The sequence below is a fragment of the Hordeum vulgare genome, chromosome 7H (assembly GCF_904849725.1).
Source record: "Hordeum vulgare subsp. vulgare chromosome 7H, MorexV3_pseudomolecules_assembly, whole genome shotgun sequence".
In the NCBI taxonomy this organism is placed as follows: Eukaryota; Viridiplantae; Streptophyta; class Magnoliopsida; order Poales; family Poaceae; genus Hordeum; species Hordeum vulgare.
In genome coordinates this window covers 287,733,310-287,754,451 of record NC_058524.1, presented here as the reverse complement: position 1 = coordinate 287,754,451, position 21,142 = coordinate 287,733,310, and positions in this window count along the sequence as shown.

Here is a 21,142-nt window from a genome sequence, read left to right as displayed (position 1 = left end):
AAGACCCAGAAGCTTTGGGAGGTGACTTGAAGCCACACGAGGTAGGAACAAGCCAACATGGCGTGGCTAGGGGGAGGGGGGCCTGATGGCTTTTTACCTCCCTGGTGGCCACTCTTGCTCCGTTCTCTCGCCTAAAAATTCACATTTATTCCAAAAACCATAAAAAGGGAGCCAATCCTATTCCTTTCCTGATGGCTTTCCTATGGACTCAAAGTGATTTCTCACAAATGTAAAATGTAAAGTCTTCTTGCTTGAAGCTTGAGCCAATCATATTCCTTTCCTTGCATCAAGGGGTATCTCCTGACAATCCTATATCCAAGGCATCGTTGAACTTTTCTAAATATACTTGGATAATATTATTAGTCCTATGATGCATATGTTGTGATTAATTACCAAAACCACCTTAGGGAGCAATTTTGCTTTCAACTTGCCGATGGGCCAAGCCAGGCTTGTGCAGCGTCGTCGCGTCTCGGGACGTAGGCCAACGGACCTGGGTACCCCGTGTCCCATGGACCCGACAGCCGTGAAAATCGCATAGCTATCCGCTGTTTAGTCAAATTGCCCAACAATAAATTGTTTACCCACCATATGTTTCTTTCATGAGAGATGCCACTAGAGAACACTATGGCTCCCACCATATGTTGCTTTCATGGAAGGCATCCTCTCTTTCAAATCCATTCCATCGGATGTCACTTGGAGCTATATTTTTATTCATCACATGATATGTGTTCTGCTTGGAGCGTCAGGGGTATTATAGTTTGATTTTGTTTTAGTTTTCCACAATCATTGTTTGTTGGACACACCTACTTTAGAGATAAACATGTTCATCATGATTAGTTAGAATACTCTATGTGCTTCACTTATATCTTTTGAGCTAAGCAGTTGCTCTAGTACTCCACTTATATCCTTTTGAGAAGGGTGGCATGTAGATTTTATAGAAATGATTGCACTACTATTCTTCACTTATATTTGTTTGAGATCCCAATAGGGGGCGATGATAATTTGCATGGGTTATAATACTAGTCCAAAAAGGATATGTATCAAGTTTGATATAATAAAAACTTTTATTTAGCACATAAAAGAGAAATTGTGGGTTAATGATATTGGTGTGGTAATATGAAAGGGCGTGAGTACATGGTTGTTGGTTAGTATAAATATCGATTGTTAAAGGGTGTTAACTTCTTCATCTAAATATTGGTTATGGCATGGTGATGATGTGTGAGCATTCTTATTCCTCGTTTAAATCTTAGTGTTGTTTAGGTCAAGGGGGATGATGGTTAACTCCTGCCAACCTCCTCCCTAGGGGCATGCGACTAGTACTTTGCTTCGAGAAAGCTAATAAATATTTGCAATAAGTATATGAGTTCTTTATGACAAATGTTAATCCATGGATATATGCACTCTTACCTTTTCATATTTGCTATCCTCTTAGGTACCGTGCATTGCCCATTCTTATCTCGAGGATCAGTGCAAACTTCACAGGTGTATCCAAACCCCGCAACATGATAAGCTCTATTGCACATAAGCCACCTTATATCTTCCTCAAAATATCCACCATACCTACCTATCATGAAATTTCCATACACATTTCGATATATATTGCCTTGCAACTTCCACCATTACGTCTCATGACTTGTGTGTTCATCATCATATTGCTTTGAATGATGATGTACCTGACATAGTATTTGTGGCAAAGCTACGGTTCATCATTGTTTACCTGTTATGATAGATGATTGCACATCATGGTACACTGCTAGAGGTATTCATATAGAGTCATCTCATCTAGTAGCTTTTCATATCAAGTCGCAAGTAGCTAGAAGTGTGATGTTTGTCATTATTAGATCATTGTCCGAGTGAGGGAAGGATGATGGATACAATGATTCCCCTACAAGACAGGATGAGACTCTGGACAAAAAATAAAAAAAGAGAAGGAAAAGGAGAAAGAGAGAAAAAAAGAAATAAACAAAAGAAAGAGGAAAAGGAGAAAAAAGAAAAAAAAAGAAAAAAAAAGAGAGTGCTACTACTTTCTTTTTCCACACTTGTGCTTAGAAAAAGCTCCATGTTTTCCATATAGAGAGTCTCATGTTTTGTTATTTTCATATGCTAGTGGATACTTTGCATTATAGAACTTGGCTTGCATATTCTGTTGATGGGCTTCCTCAAATGCTCGAGGTCTTCATGAGAAAGCAAGTTCAATGCACCCTAACTCTTCTTTCATTGAGCTTTCATACACTTATAGCTCTAGTGCATTTGATGCATGGAAATCCCAACTCCTCGCATTTATATCGATGGATGGGCATCTCCATAGTTTATTGTCCTGCCTAATTGATGCGGACATTCTTCTCCAGTTTTACTCCTTTGATGCCTACCACCATATTATATTCCACCTATATCTTATGTCCATGGTTCACGCTCATGTATTGATTGAGGTATAAAATTGTGAAATACGTTAAAAAGTACGATCCAATTACTTTTCTTAACACTTTGGTGCTTGACATTCGTATTTATGTTGTGAAGTCGGAGCCATGCCATGATAATATGATAAGAAGAATTGGGAATAAACATTCTTTAGGGATCATATATTTTGAAAGTTGATGATTATGTTACTTATGTTTATGGATATTACTATGTTGATGTTTATTGACTCATCATTTATCAATGATCATACCTGAATAAGACTACATGATAGGTAGCATGTCACATCAAAAAAAATCTATTTTTATCATTTACCTACCCAAGGACAAGAAGGAATTAATCTTGGGGATGCTGATACGTCTCCGACATAGCTATAATTTTTGTTTGTTCCATGTTGTTATATTACCAATCTTGGATGCTTTATATGCATTTATACAATGTTTTATATTATTTTTGAGCACTAACTTATTAAACGAGTGCCCTACGTGTTTTTGGCTTTTCAGGAAAACAGTACCAAATGGAGTCCAAACGCAAAGCAACTTTTGATGATTTGTTTGGACAAAAATAAGACATGGAAGCTTGAAGGAAAGACTGGAGGACACATGAGGTGTCCCCAAGCTAATAGGGTGCGTCCAGGGGGTGGCCGCGCCCTGTTGGCCTGGGTCCACCTCCCAGCTCCTCCTGACTTAACTCTGCTCCTATAAATTCTATTTCATGGGGAAACACCAGGGAGCCACCGGAAACACTTTATGTGCTGCTAGAAGTCTCTATTCCTTCGTGATCCCATCTGGAGCCCTATTTCGGTGCCCCGTCGGAGGGGGATCAACCATGGAGGTCCTCTTCATCAACCTTGCTACTTCTATGGCGATGTTTGAGTAGTTTTCCATAGACCTATGGGTCCGTAGTTAGTACCTAGATGGCTATCTTTCTCTCTATGTTCTTGAATCCAAAGATGAAAGTGCGTTATATCGACTAGAGGGGGGCGTAAATTGGCGATTTTTATGAATTCATCACTCAAGAATTTCCTTGTGAGGAAATTGCTAAGTCATGAATGGCTTGCAGCGGAATAAATACTCAAATGTAAGTGTAACATGGCAAATGCATGGTAATCATGATGAAATTAAACACACACTTAGGACGAGTAGCGTGTTCATGATAAGAACATGAAGAACAAGTGTTGTGTAGAATTTGAGATGAGGAAAGTTAGAAAGTCTTTAGTCAAATTCTTCAAACAATACCAATCAATTTCATGAACACGTAAATGAGGAAATAGAATGAGGTACTCGGTGAAGACAGTGATTTGATGAGCCAGTTCCAACTGCTATGACAGTCGTACGTCTGGTTTGGAGCGTCTTGGTATATAAACCAAAGGATACACAGTCCTAGGAAACTTAGTCCTTATTGTATTCTCCTTGATCTATGGACACACAGTCCTCGCCCAACACTCGTGGTAAGTCTTCAGGGCAGACTTACAAACCCTCACAAACTCGTTCGTCTAGCAATCCACAATTTACTGCTGGATGCTCTAGAGCAGTGACGCTGAACCGTCTCGAAGATACATTGTCTTCAAAGATAACACGCATCGGTTCCACAGAAGAAAAATCTCTTCAGTGATGCTCAATCACTTTGGGTTTTTGGGTTTTGGTTTGGGTGTTTGGGTTTTTCCTTACTGACAATTTTCTCTAGAAGTCTTCAAAGGATGGTATGCTCTCAAATGACAATTGTTAAGTTCACTCTCAAAGTATCCTACCGCCTAGTGGTTATGGGGGCAGCTAATTATAGTCCGGGAACAATACCGACATGATTTCACATAAATGCCTCAATGTTATTACCGTTATGTGGATAAGGTTTGGGACAGCTGACGCGTGGCGCAACAACGGTCGGAACTTTCAAGCTGTGAAAGTCCTCATGTCTCTCATGTTCCTCACTTGTAGGCGATTCACACTAGTGAAATCCTAACTTTTTAGTTAGTGTATTTCCTGAGAGACCAGAAGATCGCCGTCTCCGTCGCTGAAGAAATTGACTAAACTATGAAAGATTTCCAAAGGCCTCACTTGATGGATTGGGAATGTGTAGGCTTTGAGATGAGCATCACTTGGAAAATTTTCCTTAGTTTTACCTCGACCCCCTTTAACAATACAATGTTCCTATGAATCAAAAGAAAGGAAATGAAACTATGAAAAAAAGTCTTCATGCTTCAAAGTCCTTGCATCAATATCTTCAAGGACACACCAATTTCCTCACTTTCAAAATCTTCAAGAAATTATCAAAGTCTTCAGTTGAATACATTCATTATTAGGGGCCGATATTCTTCGAATAACTCAAACTCATCAGCTTCTTATAAAACCTATGTACACTCACAAACACATTAGTCTCTTAAGCTATAAATCTTCAATACACCAAAATCACTAAGGGGAACTAGATGCACTTACAATCTCCCCTTTTTGGTGATTGATGACACATATGTTAAGTTTTCAACGAGGATAAATATATGAAGTGTAAGTTTATGTTTTAGGAATTTGATTGCAAGATATAGAGAAACTCCCCCTAAAGATGTGCATATTTGAAGAATTTGCTTTGGACTTTAAATGCACATTGTAGGTTTATACCATGAAGATTTCCCCCTATATTTTGTAATCCATAGACACATTTAACATATATCATGAGGAAGTTGAAATGCATGATGGAAAGTGGCGTCTGAAGAATTTCAACATTCGTGCATTAATCAACGTAAGGAATAAGCATGCGAGGAAAACGGTTCAAAAGTGTCAAAGCACCACCAGACTTCAGTTTACACCTCATGCAACCAAACACCTCAGAAGAACGAGATTTGGAACTTAACAAAAATATAACCCATAAGGTAGACCCGCTTGAATACTAACTCAATTTTCTCCCCCTTTGTCATCAAGTGACGAAATTGAGGACTAACGCCCCTGAAGAATTTCAACTTGTTGGTGGTGGAGGAGCGCCATCGTTGTCGGGGTCGTTTCTTGATGAAGGGTTGACAGCAATGTCATCAAGATCCTTAGCTTCATCAGTCGAGCGCTAGGAACAAAATGAACTGATCACTAGCAGAGGAACTTGAACCTTCTTGAATTTCTTCTTAGGCGGCCACGACCAATCAAAGTCCTGCTGAAATTCCATCTCCTTTGGTTCTTCAGGAGTCTTGAGGTTTGACAAAATGGCCCATGTGCAATCGAAAATTTCATGAAGATAGTAGTGCTTCTTCCACACAACATTATGCGTCACAATCAGATCACGCAAAATTGCACCAAACTGACGCTTTACCCACCTGTGATTGCGATCGACTTTCTGATGAAGACTTACCAGAAGTTCATGGTCTGTCATGACGTGTGGGGCAGTTTCACGAGGAATTTGAGCCGAGGCTTTTGCAATAGAGTCTTGTGATGCAATGTCATCATTGGTGGAGTAGGATGTAGCTTTACGAAATTGTCCATCAAGGGGTCAAGATCCTTCATCAATAGCAGTTTTGCCCTTGTCTTCAATTTACTTGAAGGTTTTCTTGAGGCCTTTAAGTGGTGGTAGATAATTGAAGTGATTCTGGAAATCAGTATTGTAAGGAATTTAGGATGTGGCCCTGACGAATTTCATGATCCATGGTGCATAAGGCTTCAGTTCAAAAGGTGACATAGTAATAATGGCCAAAGTCCTCATGAAGAAATCATGAAGATTTACGGGAATCCCATGAATGATGTTGAATAGCAAATTCTTCATGATTCCCACCATGTCTTCTTGTTAGGAGTTGTGACCCTTGATGTGACTGAGGGTTTTGATCAAAATGAGGTACACTGTCATTAGCACATACAGCAGGTCCTTGACGAGGAATGTGGTTTTTGGTGGCTTTGCTGGAGCCAAAGGCTTCATCAACACTTACATCATGTGATTGGGCAGCTCAGGTTCATCATAGATGCATCTAGCTCCATCTTAGGGGATTCCAATTGAGACCACATGAAGCAATTCTGTTGCAGGGAGTAGTGTAGTGTGTGCCTTCTATCATGCAGTCAAGAACCCATGTGTTTATGTCTTGTGCATCACCATACAGATGCAAGGTTGCATATAATTGAAGAATCAACTCTCCATTCCAATTACATATATCCATGCACAACAGCAATAGGCCAGCATCATGAAGAACACCGAGGACTAGCATGAAGCAAGGAATGAACTCCATGTATATATTAGGAATTTGTCGGTGCTGGAAAAGCTTGTTCTTCCCAAACAACACATCATCGTAGACATTCATTTGCGTAGTAGTCCAGAACCTCTTGCGCCATATGCTCGGAGAGTCATATGGATTTGCACCCGCGAAGAAATGATGTTCATCATAAAAGTTGTCCTTGAGGAATTTGGGTCTATTTGTACCTCTAAATGGCTGATGAATCTTGGGTTGAAGATTTGGCTTATATCTTCGAAGAAGTTCTCTCAGCTCTTCTTTAGTTTGAGGAGCTTGAGCCACAACAACTGCCGAGTGAGGATTTTGAACTATGGGCTCATCAGGAGCAGCCTCAACATGAGGTGTAGTTTCTTCAGCCACAAGTTATTCAGTCTGAGGAATGAGCTTTACAGATTCTTCAATGACAATCTGGCTTGTAGTAGTGTGAGGATCAGATGCAACAATATCCTCAATCATAGTTTGATCCATAGTTTCTTGAGATGACGCAGCTGGTATTTCCTCCGGAATGGACTTCGTCGGAGTGTGACATTCATTAGATCTAGTATGAATTTCCTCAGTAATAGCAGGGGACTGAGGATTTTGAGGAAGTGGTGTGGCTAGTGGCAAATTGGGATGTGCTGCTTCCCAATATTCATCATTGATGACTGGTGTGTGGCAGCCAATATCCACTTCTTCTTCCCTTTCTTCAACGTCTGCCTCTTCATTAGAGAACTGAGGCAGGGGTGATGATGCTTGAGGGATTGAAGTATTTGGTTCCACTTCAATTTCTTCATCGATTGCCTCTATGGAAGCAGCAGATCAATTTTCTTCATCCACTTCAAGGATGACATGTTGTTCACCAAATGACACCATCTCGTAAGAGGGTACCGTACTGATAGGAGTAGCATCTATTGGTGCACTTAAGGAACTTCTCAAAGTCCTCAAGCGTTTGGCTTCTGAGGAATGTGTGCTAGTTGACGCTTTCCGCTTCTTAGCGGCTTCCTTTTTAGCAACCTTAGTTTTCTTCACTTCTGATGCAAAAGGAAGTGTCAAGTTCTTCACTTTTGAAGATTTTGTGGTTGGTGCAGAATGTTTAGGCACGACTCATGCAGTCGACCTGCCAGGAGCATTTTCTTGAGGCATAATAGTTTCTTCAACTAGCTTTGTAGTTTCTCCACGTGAAATTTCCTCGGGCGCATGAATTTCTTCAGCAGGCATGGCTATTTCTTCAGCAGGCTGAGCAGAGGAGCTAGCCTAAGGAATTTACGGTTTCCTTGGAGCTGCAATCTTGGTGTTATGATGTGAGATGGCCTTGGTCACCACGTTGACGAATCTGACCTTGGCACCTTTCTAGTAAGCATGATAGTGATTGTCTTCTTCACTAAAGGTTTTTGATCTCAACTTGAGTGGAAATGAGTTGTTCAGGAGACAAAGAGAGGATGTCGTTCTCTAGAAACCTTTCCTTCTGAGTCTATTCCTTTTTGGCCATCTTGATTTTCTCAAGCTTCCCATTTTGTTGGGTAATGAAGGTCGTTAGCACATGGCTTGGCCTAGGTGGAAGCTACAAATCATCAAGCGAATTTTGAGGATTTTGATACCATGTGTTGATGAAGTCTAGCACCACCCGAGGATCCAGCATCAGAGGAATATTTGTGCCTTTGGCCTGAGCAAACCTCTCTTGTTTGTTTCTGATTATTTCAGCAAGTTCTTCATCATCATCTTCAGACCATGAGGGAATATTGAAGACCACTTTGTTAGGGCTTGGTATTTTTCCTCACCTAGAAGTCGTATTTTTCTTCATGGTTGCAATTGAAGAAGTATATGCAGAGCCAGATGCACAGGGTCCTGAGGGAATTGCAGTTTCCATTATTCGCGGACTTGTTTCCAGTTGCACTGGTGTTCAGGACTTTGCGGTGGTCGTTGAGGAAGTTGCAGCCGTAGTTGGAAGTGGTTCGGGATTTTGCTTTGAGGGTTGTGAATTTGAGTCTGCACATCTTATTTCTTCACCAGAGCTTGCTTTAGATCTATTTCACTATGAGAAGCTCTAGCGGCACAGGAGCTGCCAGCAACAGCTGCAGCGGTAGTCTCCAGGTTGAATTTCCTCACGACATCTTTTGCAATCTCATGTAGCTTTGCTTGGCGTTTAGCTCATTTTGTAGGAAATTACTCAACACTGATGATGCTTGTGGGATGAACGACTTGGCCTTCAACAAGTGGAGGTCTTGGCCATGGAGGATTAAGTGCGAATTTCTTCATGTATTTTGGAGTCACATATCTATACTCCTTCCACTCTTTGGCCCATCTCCTCTCAATTTTTTGTATGTGCGTTCTGCACTTTTCTTTGGTTTCGCTGCCATATATTTCTTCATCTCGTGTGCAGTATTCATCATATATGTCCTCAGGGATTTCAAAGGCAATGTTTGTCTCTGGCTTCTTGCCTCCTTTATGAGGTCTCTTCCCTTCAGCCATTTTCTTCACTTGAGGAATTTGAGCTTTTGATGATTCTGGTGAGGTACGTAAATATTCTTCAAGAAATGATGCAAATGAGTTATGTTGATGAGAACTTAGAGATTCGTCAGATAACATTTTGTATGTGTGAACAGAGTATATGTGCGAAAATTTGAAGAGGTCATATGCATTCTCAGAAGATTTTCAAAAGTAAATCAAGTTGAGGAATTTGACCAAATATGTCTTGAATAAATTCGCTAAGTGTTCTTGACTTAGGTTCTAGAGCTCTGCAGATCCGTAATATCACACAATTAAGGAATATTTTGAAGAATAATATAATTTAGTAAAATAGATCAAGTGAACTTAGGTTAGGAGGTGTTCATATGATGAACATATTGAGGAATAAACACTTTTTGAAGATTTTATGGAAACACAAGGATCTACATGGGCAGTAAAATTAGATTTTAATTACGCTTGCTGAAGAACATGATGAACATGAAGAAGTGGAGAAGAAGCTTGTCAGTTTAGATCTTCTGCTCCCTAACTCGGCGACAGAAGACAGTTACGGCAACATGGAAGTAAAGATGTTCGCGGCCGGCACGAGTACGACAATGAGGAGGTCGAGGCAGTGAATCTCTTCCTCTCCGGCGGTGATGATTTCCACTAGAGGCTCTAGGTCTAAGCTTCGAGCGATGAAGAGATAGATCGAGAAGAAGAGAGTTACTAAAAGGGGGTGAAGGGGTATTTATAGCGCATGTGAAAACAGTCAAGTCCAAAGATTTCAGAACAAACTGCCCTTGACTCTTCCTCTGTGCTCGACATGTGTCACCCACGTATAAATAGGTGGAGTTATTGGGGGATCGTGGGTTATCAAGACATGGTTAGTGGGAGTGGTTTGAGATGCAACGACTGTAAATTTTGGTAACATATTTTTGAAGATTTTGTTATCAAATTCTTCAGCTGACAAGGACTCAGTGGATACTCCGAACGAGTTTCAAGTAGAACGCATATGAAGAATTTTAGAAAATACTGGGTTGAGCTTAGCATAGTGCGGGAACGGGTCCGATCACATTCAGTTAGAAGAAAAACCAACTTGAAGACTTAGCAATAAGTGAATGCTGTTAAGGACTGTGAAAGCTTAAACATAAATATATATATATGTATATTGCCCATGAAGAACATGTGCTAAAAAAGTTTGAAGAATTTGAACTTTTGAGGAATTTGCAATCTTGAGGAATGTGAAAATTTGAAGAATTTGAAAATTTGAAGAATTTGCAAAAATCTCAATTTTGAAGAATTTCAACTATGGTTGGTGGCGTAACCAACCGTACAAGAATGATGGTTTCAGATAGCATGTAAAATTGTCATAGGGTCCTCAGAATCAAATTCTTCATTAATTTCTTCACACTAAGCGTGTTTGTATTCATTGACACTACAGGAATCAGCTTCTTTGCCGTCTGCCATCACAGACGGCAAAGACAATATCCCGGACGGCAAAGACAGTATCGTAGACGGCAAAGATTCTCACGGCCGGCAAAATTTCTGCGTCAGCCTACGATGGCATAGGACCTTCTTTGCCGTCTGCCCAGGCAAAGTTCTTTGCCGTCGGCTTTCCTTAGGAGCAGTAGGCAAAGTGCTCGAGACGGCAGCCGACACGCGTTGCCTCCATTAGGGGTTAACGGAGGCTTTGCCGTCTGCCTCCCCCTCCATCTTTGCCATCTGCCTCCCCGTCCCTCTTTGCCGTCTGCCTTCTCCTCCCCTCCCCTCCCCCTCCATCTTTGTCGTCTGCCTCCCCGTCCATCTTTGCCGTCTGCCTGCTCCTCCCCTCCCCCTCTCTCCACTCTTTGCCGTCTGCCTCCTCCTCCCCCCTCCTCTGTTCCCTCTTCTTTGTCGTCTGCCCACCCTAGAGGCAGACGGCAAAGAGCCTACATAGACACCCCAGGATGCACAGCTGGGTGCCATGTGGCACCTTTGCCATCTGCCAGCTGATGGCACAGGTCTTTGCCATCAGCTGGCAGACGGCAAAGAGCCCATATAGTACCTGTTTTTTTGTTTTATATTATTTCACAACACACATATATATATATATATATTTGATAGCACATTTATATAATTCACCACACATATACGATATATAGTTCACCACACATATACTTGCCAACACATATATATAATTCACCACACATATATGATTCACCAATGTACATCCCCATATATCCAAAGAACTAACATACCAAGTATTGCACTGTTTATCCATATATACATATACATATAGTTCGACATTGTTCATCAACTCAAATGAAAACTAGATGATATACATATAAAGTTCATCCATTGACATTGTTCAACTCCATGAATACCAGCTTCGATGCATGTAGTATATCCAATCTGCAAAAATGTGAATAAGAAAGTTAGAAGAAGAACAAAATACGATGTTTTTCAGCTAATTATGTCATTTTTAGTGGAAAACAAGCTAAGTATATGTGTGGTGAACTATATATCATTTGTTGGAGCTAAATTACCTAATTATGTCTTTTTTGAACTAAATGGGCTAATTATCCCATTTCAGAGGAAAATGAAATAAGTATATAATATTCATGAGCTAACCAAGGTTCTTATGCCATTTTGAGGTTATTATGCCATTTTGGAGCTAAATGGGCTAATTATGTCATTGTTGGGTTAATTAAAGCAAGGATAATATGAAAGAGGAGAAGAAAGAGGAGGAGGAGGAGAAGAAGAAGAAATCAAGAAGAAGGAGGAGAAGGAGGAGAAGGAGGAGGAGGAGAAGGACTAGAAGGTCCTTGGCCTTCTCCTCCTCGTCCTCCTCGTCCTCCTCCTCCTTCTCCTTCTTCTCTTCTTCTTCTTCTCTTCTTCTTCTTCTTCTTCTTCTTCTTCTTCTTCTTCTTTCTTTTCATTTTGCCTATTTCTTCTCCTTTTCTCCTATTGTTGGAGCTAAATTACCTAATTATGTATTTTCTGAGCTAAATGGGCTAATTATCCCATTTTAGAGGAAAACAAGCTAAGTATATAATATTAATGAGCTAACCAAGGTTCTTATGCCATTTTGAGCTTATTATGGTATTTTCGAGCTAAATGGGCTAATTATGTCATTGTTGGGTTAATTAAAGCAAGGATAATATGAAAGAGGAGAAGAAAAATGAGGAGGAGGAGAATAAGAAGAAATCAAGAAGAAGGAGGAGAAGGAGGAGAAGGATAGAAGGTCCTTGGCCTTCTCCTCCTCCTCCTCCTCCTCCTTCTCCTCCTCCTCCTCCTTCTTCTTCTCTTCTTCTTCTTCTTCTTTCTTTTCATTTTGCCTATTTCTTCCCCTTTTCTCCTCTCGTTGGAGCTAAATTACCTAATTATGTCTTTTTTGAGCTAAATGGGCTAATTATCCCATTTTAGAGGAAAATAAGCTAAGTATATAATATTAATGAGCTAACCAAGGTTCTTATGCCATTTTGAGCTTATTATGGTATTTTTGAGCTAAATGGGCTAATTATGTCATTGTTTGGTTAATTAAAGCAAGGATAATATGAAAGAGGAGAAGAAAGAGGAGGAGGAGGAGAAGAAGAAGAAATCAAGAAGAAGGAGGAGGAGGAAGAGAAGGAGGAGGAGGAGAAGGATATAAGGTCCTTGGCCTTCTCCTCCTCCTCCTCCTCCTCCTTCTTCTTCTTCTTCTCTTCTTCTTCTTCTTTCTTTTCATTTTGCCTATTTCTTCTCCTCTTCTCCTCTTGTTGGAGCTAAATTACCTAATTATGTATTTTTTGAGCTAAATGGGATAAGTATCCCATTTTAGAGGAAAACTAGCTAAGTATATAATATTACTGAGCTAACCAAGGTTCTTATGCCATTTTGAGCTTATTATGGTATTTTCGAGCTAAATGGGCTAATTATGTAATTGTTGGGTTAGTTAAAGCAAGGATAATATGAAAGAGGAGAAGAATGGCCATTTTTTTTAGCTAAATGGGCTAATTATCTCATTGTTGGGGAAAATAAGGTAAGGAGAATAAGATAGAGGAGAAGAAAGAGGAGGAGGAGAAGAAGAAGAAGAAATCAAGAAGAAGGAGAAGGAGGAGGAGGAGAAGAAGGAGGAGAAGAAGGAGAAGGAGGAGAAGGTATTCTTCTTCTCTTCTTCTCTTCTTCATCTCTTCTTATTTTCTTCTTATTTTCTTCTTCTCCTTCTCCTTCTTTGCCATCAGCCAGTTCTTTGCCGTCAGTTTTTCTGAAGTTGATGGCAAAGAGTGTCTTTGCCGTCAGCTAGCAGACGGCAAAGACTAGGTAGATGGCAAAAAACTGTTTTCCAGTAGTGTGATTGAAGAAAAATGTTACTTTGTGTGTTACAAATCTAAGTCATCAATTTTGCATAAGTGTTAGGATGTGTGTCCTTTCACAGAACATTCAAAGATTCTAAGATATTTACCTCACACCGCAACTTGCAAAATCTATTTTCATCCAAGGTCTTAGTGAAGATATATGCCAGTTTTTCTTCAGTCTTCACGTGGTCGAGGAAGATGTTGCCCTTGAGTACATGATCACGAAGAAAATGATGATGAATCTGGATGTGTTTGGTCTTCGAGTGTTCTACTAGATTGTTTCTAATCTTGATTACACTCTCATTGTCATACTAGAGTGGCACATTCTTCACACTGATTCCGTAGTCCTTGAGTGGTTGCTTCATCCACAGTAGTTGAGCACAAGACGAACCAGCAGGAATATACTAACCTTCAGTAGTGGAAAGTGAGACGTTGCTCTGTTTCTTCATGGACCAACAAACTAAGGATCGTCCAAGGAAATGGCATGTGCCTGATGCTAACTTGGATCCACACGGTCACCAGCATAGTCAGAATCAGAATATCCAATGAGATGAAGATTCGAGCCCTTGGGGTACCATAGTCCAAGCATTGGTGTGTGAGAAAGATATCAAAGAATATGCTTCACAACCTTATGGTGTGATTCCTTCGGTGTTGCACTGAAATGGGTAGACATGCAAACACTAAGCATAATATGTGGCCGAGATGCACATAGGTACAATAAAGAGCCAATCATGGAATGATATACCTTCTGATCAAAATCTTTACCATTTTCGTCAGTGCAGAGGTGGCCATTGGTAGGCATTAGAATCTTGACACATTTGCAGTCTTGCATGCCGAATTTCTTCAGGACATCCTTGAGGTATTTCTCTTGATAGATAAATATGACATTGCATTGTTGACGAATTTGAAGACCTAGGAAGAATTTCAACTCCCCATCATGGATATTGTGACACATAATATTGTCTACATATATTTGGCACATGAATAGTTCATTGTCATAGGATTTTGTAAAAAAAGTTGGGTCAAGTGAACCGTGTTTGAAGCCTTTCTTCATGAGGAATCCCTTCAACGTGTCATACCACGCCCAAGGGGCTTGCTTGAGGCCATAGATAGCCTTGTTGAGTCTGAAGACTTTGTCATTATGCTTTGGGTCCTCAAAACCTGGGGGCTGAGCAACATATACTTCTTCCTCAAGCTTACCATTGAGGAATGGACTTTTCACATCCATTTAATATAAGGTGATATTGTGATGGTTAGCATAAGCAAGCAATATACGAATAAATGTGCAATAGTCTAGCAACATGTGCAAAAGTTTCACCAAAGTCAATTCCCTCAACCTGTGTGTAGCCTTGTGCCACAAGACGAGCCTTATTCCTCACTACCTGACCATCTTCATCTTGCTTGTTCCGGTAGATCCACTTGGACCGCTTAAAAAGTTCCGACACATTATTAATCTTCAATTGATGTAGTTCCTCTTGCATTGATTAAATCCACTCAGGCTCCATAAAGGCTTCATCAACCTTTCAGGGCTCTGTGATAGACACGAAGGAAGAGTGCCCACAAAAGATAGTTAAATGTGAAGCTTTTGAGCAAGTGAGGGGACCGAGTGCATTGATATCATCGAGGATTTTTCAGTTTGCACTTCATATGCAACCCTTGCATGCGGAGGTTGATGACATTGTTGGGGTTGAGGAATTTGATGAGGAGGAATTTCCTGAGGTGCACCATCACGAATTTCTTCGTCGTTTGGGATGACTTCTTCAATGGGTAGAGGTTCTTCAATGGGGATGATATCTTAAGTAGCCTTGAACCTAATGGAGGAGGCATTTCATCTATCACAGGAGCCAGGCGCTCTCTCTGCAAGCCGTTAGTTTCATCAAACCGCACATCTACAGTTTCAACAACTTTGTTGTGATAGTTGTTGAAGACTCTGTAGGTATGTGAGTCCTTTCTGTAACAAATCTTAAAACCCTCTTGTGCTTTTGGTGCAAATATAGAACTGCACCGAGGATCTCTAATCCAGCATCTTGCAGTGAAGACTTTGAAATAACTTACATTGGGTTTCTTGTTAGTGAGGAGTTCATATGAGGTCTTATTGAGGAATTTTTGAAGATATACCGTCTTGATGATGTGGCAAGCGGTGTTAATTGCCTCAGGCCAGAAGCGGCGAGGGGTCTCATATTCTTCAAGAATTGAGCGATCCATCTCACCAAGAGTCCTATTCTTGCGCTCCATGACACCATTCTGCCGAGGAGTGTATGCGGCAGAGAGCTCATGAGTTATACCAAGTTCATAAAGATAATCATCGAGACTAGTGTTTTGAACTCTGTCCCATTATGACTCCTAATGTGCTTGATCTTGACATCGAAGTTCGTAGAGGCCCTTGATAAAAATCGTTTGAAGACTTCCTTCACTTCAGTTTTGTAACAAATAATATGCACCCAAGTGTAATGTGAATAATCATCAACAATAACAAAGCCATATAGAGATGTTGCGTTGGTTAGTGTGGCATAATGAGTAGGTCCAAAATCTCCATGTGAATCAATTCAAAAGGACGACTGGTAGTAATGATAGTCTTTGAGGGGTTCTTGGATCTGGTCATCTTTTTAGACTCACAAGCCTCACACGAACGATCCTTGAGGAATTTGACACCCTCGATGCCAATGGCATGCTTCTTCTTCACGAGAGTGTGCAAGTTCCTCATGCCAGCATGACCAAGTCGTCGATGCCATACCTAGCACTCTGAAGCTTTTGCAAGTTGACACGTGTCCGACTGTTTACCTGTAGAGAAATCAACAATGTACAAATCTCCTGTCCTAAATCCTTCGAATAATTGGATTTGTTACATTCCATGATGACTATGAAACGATATTTTCCAAAGATGACAATTATATCAAGATCACAAAGCATTGAGACTGGCATCAGGTTGAACCCAAGGGATTCAACAAGCATGACTTTGTCCATGTGTCGGTCCTTGCAGATAGCAACCTTACCAAGATCCAATACCTTGATTTTTTCCTTTGTATGCGTAGGTGATATGCTTCAGTGGTGATGGAGTTGATGGAATGTTCATCAATAGACTCTTGTCACGAGTCATGTGATTACTACATCCACTGTCAAGAACCCACAAAGTGGCTTTGGGGGTGTCATCCTGTAGACAAATTAGTACAGCTTACCATCTCATATGCTTGAGAGTGAAGATTATGATATTAAATTGACGAGACTTGAATTTCATCACATAGTGTAGAGTTAAGGTAATATGAGCAAGTGTGAAATGATATTCATTTCATCATGATTAGCTCGCATCCTTTCAAGCATTTCCTCAGGTCTCCAGCAAATTTATTAGAGGATCAAGTTCATGTGGAGATCTGACCTGCATAAATGGTTAGTTTAATTTCTTCACCACCCACATCTGAAGAGGTGGCAAAGAGTTCATCATCCTGCGAGCACCATAGGATAATGTAGGCATTGAAGCTAATGTAGTTTGTTTCACACGAGGGGGGGTTTAGTGTACTCGAATGCATATGCAGAGAAATTCTTCGAGGAGTTACGAACATAATGATTTGAGGAATACTGTACCTATTCATGACCCTTGTAGTTTCCCTGCATACTGGAAGCATTAGCACGAGTATGAGAAGAATTTTGACAATATGAGGATTTTGATCCTTGTGAAGAGTTTGGTCGACTTGAGGAACTTGATCTGGGGGTTCCTGTTCTGCAAGGGAGGTTTCATGAGGACATTCACATGAAGATTTTTCAAGATACTTCTGGAAACCCAGAGTTTCCTCAAGCGTGGTCCATTCCTATAGTTAGTGCCAACATATCTAGCAAATACTTCACCATTCTAATTTTTAAACAGGTTATAATTGGAGTCAAATGACTCATCAGAGGATTATGAAGTTTCACATGCAAAGCACGATAATGTAAATGGATCTACAAGAGGTCCTTTCGTAGCAACCCATGAGTTTTTGGGATACTACTTAGGTTTCCTCTCAAATGCAATACCCTCTTTCCTAGGGTTTCTGTTTAGAATTTTCTTTTTGAGCACATCGCAAAGGGTTTGATGCCCTTTGAGACTTCTGTATATGCCTGTCACATACAATTCCTTCAAACCTACATTTTTGTTAGTGACATTTGTGGGTTCTTCAAGTGAGGAATTTGTGACCACAGATACAGTTGAAGAATTTGTAGCAATAGAAGCATTTGAACTTTCAGGTGAGGAATTAGCAGTTTCACGTTCGATGCATTTCATGCATGGTGGAATGGATTCTTCTTGAGCGGAACTGATCTGTTGAGCGAGCAAAGAATCATTTTCACTTCGAAGATCATCATGAGACGCTCTTAGTTTCTCAAGATATTGCTTACTTTGAACAAATTCATAAGAAAGCTTCCCATGATTATCCAAGAGAGTGTCATGACGTTCTTGAAGACTATCAAACTTAGACTAAAGACTTTGAATATCACCAGCTAGAGTTTGAGTCCGATCCATTTCCTCGTTCAACAAGTCATCGCTTTTGTCTAGCAGTTTCTGAAGCTTTTCAAGAGCATTCTGTTGCTTAGTGGCAATGTTAGCAAGTTTGTAGTTACTAGGTTTCTGATAAATATCGGGTTCAGTATCACTTGATTCAAAAGAGGAAGTGTGTTTGGGTACCTTGCCACCTTTTGCCATAAAGCAACAAGTGGTAGCAAAGCTGTCGTTGCAGTCATCAGTGTTGTTGACGTAGTCATTTTGTTCGAGGTTGAAGATGGACTTGCTGAGGAATGTGGTAGTAAGGGCTGGACTTGCCACACCAGACTCTGACTCCTCCTCACATCCTTCCTGTTCATCACATTCCTCATATTCTTCCTCAGAACCCATTTCCTTGCCAATAAGTGCTCGGGACTTTCTGAAATTGTTCTTCTTGTGCGATGAGGACTTTGATTATGAGGATTTTGAAGATTTCTTATTTTTCTTCGAGTCATTAGAACTATCATCCTTGTATTTCTTCTTCTTTGATTCCTTTACCCAGCAAGGACAACTAGACTTCTTGCATTTATGGCAAGATCTTTTCTTGTAGTCGTCAGCCGAAGATTCTGATTTCCTTACATCTCTTCTTGAAGATTTTCCGAACTGACCCCGTCTAGAGAACTTGAGGAATTTCCTCAGAACCATTGCAAGTTCTTGACCAAGCTCTTTAGGATCATCAAGACTGCAATCAGATTCTTCTTCTTCAGATGAGGAAACAACCTTTGCCTTCAGCGCACGAGATCTTCCATAGCATGGGCCATAGAGATCTCTCTTCGCAGTTTTTTGGAATTCATGAGTATTGTGTCTCTCAAGAATATCAGCAGGATCTAGGGACTTGTGGTCTCCACGCTATTGAATCATGAGAACCAGTGTATCGGATGAGGAATCAAGAGATCTCAACAATATCATCACCACCTCATGGTTGGTGATGTCAGTGGCCCCAAGAGCCTCTAGCTCATTGGAGATATTGGTGAGGCGATCAAAGTTTTGCTGAAATTTTTCATTATCGAGTCTTTTGAAGCGATTTAAGAGATTGCAACGAACATCAAACCGAGAGTCACGTTGAGTAGAGGCACCTTCGTTAACTATGACAACTTGTCCCAGATGAGCTTTGTAGATCCCAACGCACTTACTCGGCCATACCAACCTTTTCTTAGACGGTCACATAAGATATTCTTCGCTTGAGAGTCGAGTTGCTTGAATCTCTCCACATCAATAGCGTTGATGGTTGGGGTGTCAGTGGGAACACTATTTTCCACAACATACTAGAGATCATTGTCAATTTCTTCAAGATGCATGCACATCTTGTTCTTCTAGTAGGGTAGGCCGTCCCTTCAAAGGTAGGACACCCTGCAGATACCTTGGCCGTACCTGCAATTGACATAACTAACACTCCAGGTGGTTATACCAAAATCACACAGAACAAGGGAGTACCTTGCTCGGATACCAATTGAAAGTGCGTTATATTGACTAGAGGGGGGTGAATAGGCGATTTTTATGAATTCGTCACCGAGGAATTTCCCTGTGAGAAAATTGCTAAGTCACAAATAGCTTGCAGCGGAATGAATACTCAAGTGTAAGTGTAACATGGAAAAAAGCACGCATGTTCAAGATAAGAAAAGCATGGTTAAGAATAAGTGATGTGAAAAATTAGAGATGAGAAAATTGAGAAAGTCTTCAGTCAAATTCTTCAAACAGTAATGATCAATTTCGTCAACACACAAATGAGGAAATAGAAGAGTTGAGGAAATAGAACCAGGTACTTGGTGAAGACTGTGATTTCATGACTGAGTTCCAACTGCTATGACAATCGTATGTATGGTTTGGAGCGGCTTGGTATTTAAACCAAATGGCACACAATCCTAGGACACTTAGTCCTTACCATATTCTCCTTGAGGTAAGGACACAAAGTCCTTGCCAAACACTTGTGGTAAGTCTTCAGGACATACTTCCAAACCCTCACAAACTCGGTCACCTGGCCATCCACAATTTACTGCTAGATGTTCTAGACCAGTGATGTTGAACCATATGGAAGATGGACAGTCTTCAAAGGTAACAAGCATTGGTTCCACACACTAACAGTCTCTTTAGTGATGCTCAATCACTTTGGGTTTTCGGGTTTTGGTTTGGGTGTTTGGGTTTTTCCTCATTGATGATTTTCTCTCCAAGTCTTTAGAGGATGGGAACCTCCCAAATGACAAGTGTCAATTTCTCTCAGAGCAGCCAACCAACTAGTGGTTATGGGGGGCGGCTATTTATAGCTGGGGAGCAATCCCTACATGATTTTACATAAATACCCCAATGATATGCCTATTATGTGGATAAGGTTTAGGGACAGGTGGCATGCGGCGCAACAACGGTCGGAACTTTCAAGCTATGAAAGTCCTCATGTCTCTCATGTTCCTCACATATAGCCAATTCACACTAACGAAATCCTAACTTCTCAGTTAGAGAAATTTCCTCAAATACCATAAGATCTTCGTCTCTATCACTGAAGAAATTGAACAAACTGTAAAAGATTTCCAAAGGCCTCACTCGAAGGATTGGGTATGTGTAGGCTTTGAGATGAGCATCACTTGGGAACTTTTCCCCAGTTTTACCTCGACCCACTTTAATAGTATGGTGTTCCAATTTCCTCACTTTCAGAATCTCCATGAAAGTATCAAAGTATTCAGTTGAAGACATTCATTTTTAGGCGTCCATATTCTTCAAATAACTCAAACTCCTCCGCGACTTTATAGAGCCTGTGCACACTCACAAACACATTAGTCTCTTAACCTATAAGTATTCAATACACCAAAGTCACTAAGGGGCACTAGATGCACTTACAAAAGATCACCGTGACGTCCAAGGTGATCTACCGTATGTAATCATCTTTGCGATGTGTTTGTTGCGACCTGATAATTTTTGGGTTTATATTCATATTTTTCATGAAAGTACATTTAATCGTTTCTGGTTATATATATATGCATGATTATGATAGCTTCATATTTATCTCTGATCTACCGGTTTGGTTGGCCAACTAGATTGATATATCTTCATCGTGAGTGGTGCATTGTAATGGGTTCAATCTTGAGGTGCTCAATTCCAGTGAAATAAAGGAAACGACACATATTTTTATTGCTGCCATTAAGGATAAAACAATGGGTTTATTCATATTAGTTGAGTTTACTTTGTCTACATCATGTCATCTTGCTTAAAGTGTTACTCTGGTTTACTTAATACTTTAGATGCATGCTGGATAGCGGTCGCTGAGTGGCGTAATAGTAGTAGATACATACATGAGTT